This window comes from Sesamum indicum, unplaced genomic scaffold (assembly GCF_026168435.1).
Source record: "Sesamum indicum cultivar Baizhima isolate 11 unplaced genomic scaffold, ASM2616843v1 HiC_scaffold_71, whole genome shotgun sequence".
Taxonomy (NCBI): Eukaryota; Viridiplantae; Streptophyta; class Magnoliopsida; order Lamiales; family Pedaliaceae; genus Sesamum; species Sesamum indicum.
The window spans coordinates 15,452-19,611 of record NW_028292436.1 but is presented as its reverse complement, the minus strand read 5'-3'; the positions used below and the strand labels follow the sequence as shown (position 1 = coordinate 19,611).

Below are 4,160 nucleotides of genomic sequence, written 5' to 3'. Positions count from 1 at the left end.
CATCTATACCCGGACTGAGCATATCCAAGAAAGACACAAGTGGTTGCCTTGGGGACAATTTTTCTATTAACTGCGCAGGAATATGAACAAAACACGTGCATCCAAACACTCGAAAATGCCTATAGTACTGCCCCAGTAAGAAGTTCGTGAGGCTGGATGGAACTCAATTACATCGACCCCCTCTCTTCCCCCAAAAAAAGGAGAGAGATGTCCCGTCCCTTCTTTATGCACATCTACATAGCCAGACACAAAGGTGTACAATCCGGTCAAAATCTGCGGTTCTTTAAGTTCATTCATTGTAGGTTCTCTTACTTGTTCTAGTGGCTGGCAAAGGCCAACCGAGAGGGGAGAACGAATGGCTTAGGAATCGACCGGTTCCGAGCATGGAGAGCAGACTCGTGGAGCTGCAGCTTGGATTATCGTAGAATAAGAGGGGCCGTCTTAGGAAATGACAACTAATAACTTAAAAGACAGATGCCGCCGCTGCGAGGCGAGGGAGCAACTTGTCTGGTTTTTCGGTGCACTCATTCCCCTTACGAGAATGAAATGAGGCCCCAGCTTGACTCGAGACCAAGACTCCTTACAACTCGCACCAATAGCGGCACTGAGCGGCCGGAGATTGATGGAAAAGGCAGCCCCTCTCCCCCCCTAGCCGCCTACCTACTCGTGTTCGTAGCTCGATCGGAGGTCAAGACTGTGGTCCGGCGGAAAAACAGAAGTCATCCGTATGTTGTGATACGTGAATTGCTCAGTAGTGCTTCGCTCCTTGACCTTGCCCCGCTGGCGGAAATAGCTTAATGGTAGAGCATAGCCTTGCCAAGGCTGAGGTTGAGGGTTCAAGTCCCTCCTTCCGCTCCTGGCTTCGTCGTTTAGTGGTAACGAGTGGAGTACATAAGCCCCTTTAGAGATAGGGGGGAGCAGCAAGGCAGCCCCTTGTATAGGGTGGAAAATCTATCTTACTAATAAGAAGAAAGGTTTGGAACCCTACTCCTAACAAGTTGCTGGCTTTTCATCAGCCGTTGCGCGCTAGCGCGCTTCGCTTTTTAGGTATCCTTTATGGATATCCCATAAATCAAGTAGGGGCTAACACTAGCTAGCTAGCGCGCTAGCGTTTTCCCTTACTAGTCAAGGGGCTTCTAGTTGTAGCGCGCAGTGTACTAGTGAATAGGAAAAGCGAATTGAGATTACTAATGACGGATGGAGGTTGAGGATAGACTGATCTACTCCCACTCTTCACCTCTTGGCTCACCTGGGATACGTACACCCTCGCCCTTGTCTCCTTCGCCTCCGACTGAAAATGATGGGAATCCTATCGATAAAGAAGAGGCATAAGCATCGCCTCTCGATCCAATCCGTCTTCCCTGGCCTCCCCAACACACTCTTGATACGAAAGAAACCTCCCGCCATAGAGAAGAGATCTAAAGTCTGGGTCCCCTCGATCACCCTCCCTTGAACCTGAACTGGTCGAGAGAGATGAACCCGCACCACATTTTAGTTCCTTCGAATCGAAACCCCCAACTAGAGATGAAATTCCAGAACCTAAACAACTCAGTTGAGAGCTCCGTGACTGGAAAAAGGGAAGGTCCACCAATGATTGATAGGCCATTCCCCCCTATCCGTCTCTTGATCCCTCATTCCACTAATCCGTTGTTACTGATTCATTCAAGGCATAGACTCCCCATTTCTTTGTCTTATCTTATTAGCGCAGGTGTTCGTCAACGATGAAAGTCGCTGAACTTAAGACTCGAGTTGAGAAAGAGGGCTAGGCCCCGGGAGGGCTTTCAGGGACTGGGGAAGACGGGTGGATTATAGAGCTAGAGGCAAATCGAAGGTTTGTCCATCAGGATTACCTCGACTGGGCCAGCATTGATGAAAAAATGACAAAAAAAAGAAAAACTTCTCCCATCGCATCATTAACCGGTGTAGGATTAAAGATCAGGTCCAGGATTCGAGTCAAATCGACCTTCCCTCTCATCTCAGGGTGAGGCAAGGAATTGTTTCAAATGTTCCTTGTTCAATATCTCGGCTGCTTAAGAAGTTGGACTAGTTGCTCCCCCGACCCGGAGTGGATTCTAGGGGAAGAGCAGAGCCTCACCTTGCAGTAGGAAAGTGTTCGTTCTTGGGACGGGTTCAAACTTTCAGGGAGGAGGAATTGTTTACTCCGATCTTCCTGGGGATTCATCACTGGCTAGGGCTTTCGAATCAAAGCATGGGCATCTGCTATTAAGAGGGAGTAGTAGATCGTCGATTGAAGAGCCAGGTCAGTAAACTTCTATTGATTATTGATTCGACTCTAGGGACTCCTAGCAGCAAACTTGTATAAAGGGGCCCCCATAGATATGCAGGAGATGCCAGCCGGATCGACCAACAAATGATAGGCCAGAGAGATGGGTTCATTCGACTAATTAGTGATCCCTGGGCCTACCTAACACAGATGTCCCTGAAATAGGGGATTGGTGGATCGGAAAGCTCAGGCAGGAGTAGGACATTCCGTACCCATACAAAGATTTCTGATCTGCTAGCTGGTGGTCCTCTCAAATCCCATTTTTTCATCGACAGGTAGGGTGAATTCTAAGGTTCCTTATTCCGGTTGTAAAGCGGAAGAAGAGGGAGAATGGGCACAGCCCCACCAGCAGCCCGCGTTTCCGACCCGAAAGGAATTGAAAATGAAAGAAGAATCTGTGTGCACTATCTATGGAGTGGAGTGACTATCCTTAATCTCCTCTTCCCTATCTCTCCCTTTTTTGCCTTCGGCTCGGCTGGCAACGCTTGGCCCAAGATTGGATTTGTTTGAAAACAACCAAGGTGGCGTTCATTCAATCAAATCTTTTATGCCTAATTACTCTTTTTGGAAAGGGCAGGGAACTGATAATCCTTTCCACTGGTTCTTGAAAGCTATCAATCCCCGCTTCCCCCATATTTATTCTCCCTCTCGCATCGGTTCTGCATCAGATGATGAGCCCATGCGAAAACTTTCTCTTTTATTGGCGCCCGGCTATTAGATTGAGTCGAAAGCCTACCAACGCATAAAGGTGGAGATTCGAGCGAGAGCTCAAACGGGGGAGGCGAGAAGATCTTGATCGAAAGCTCCACTGTTCTGAATAGTGAGAAAGACTTTTCAAAATGCGATCAAATCGATCGAGAATCTCATCATCTCTTAGGTGGGCCAACCGACCGAGTTGGGCTGGGCGTCCATGTCACAGAACCTTTCTCTAGCCAAGAATCCCATTATTGATCGAATCGGGGCGGATCCGCAAATGAAAAATCTATCGTATTAACACTCAGAAAAAAACCTAGAAAAGAGGAAGAGTCACTAAGACAAGAGCTAGGTAAGCAAGAAGGAGAGGCTAGAAAAGGCGAGGCAAGGGGCTCTCCATCTCTAGGAAGATTGTGTCCAGGATCTGGTAATCTAAGCCTTGCTTCTTCTGGTCGGCTCGTATTAGCCTGTGCTTTATTACAGGTAGTCATTCCCCCGTTCCTTTAGTCTTTTCAAGGGTACTTGAATCTTAATTAAACTATTCTATATTATGTCTTTCTTTCTGAAGGGCTTGCGGTTCATTACACCAAAGGCTTTCAGTGAACTATTGAAGCTATCGAGAGAGTACCAAATGCTGACGGTGACGAAGCGACTTTCGGTGGACGCGGAGCCAACGAGTTCAGTCGAACAGCATAACGAGTATAAGGTTACAGAAGCCTTCGCCAACTTTGATAGGCATAGCATTGCAAGCAAATAGAGCAGAGAGCTTACCCTTTCTTTCTATTAGAGTCGCGAGCTTTTTGTAGTCGGTCCGGGAGAACCTTGCTGCTTACTTGCTATATCCCCGCGTCCTTGCACGGCTCGGCTCGTTCTTCGAGCCCTGCTTCTCCCTTCCCCCTATCCCCGTTCCTACCGTCCAAAACAGGCCTATGGAGTATAGCCAAGTGGTAAGGCATCGGTTTTTGGTACCGGCATGCAAAGGTTCGAATCCTTTTACTCCAGATTATGAACACCCGATCGGATCTGTCAAGAACGAGCTGACGACTACAGGGGAAGCGGCTGACTGCAGTCCCTGAGCCCAGCTTGTAGCAAGCCAAAAGTCTGACTTGAACCTACTTTGCTAAGAGAAGGGAAAGACAGACGGCAGAAAGAAATCCTTCCAACCGGCGGAATGGAACACAAG

The 4,160-nt window shown here is 48.2% G+C and overlaps 1 non-coding gene across 1 annotated transcript; it reads left to right on the top strand.

The window, feature by feature from the left end:
• Nucleotides 1-783: 783 nt before the first annotated feature.
• On the top strand, nt 784-855 carry TRNAG-GCC (transfer RNA glycine (anticodon GCC)). The gene has a single exon. It is a non-coding gene; the product is annotated as a tRNA-Gly (tRNA).
• Nucleotides 856-4,160: the final 3,305 nt, after the last annotated feature.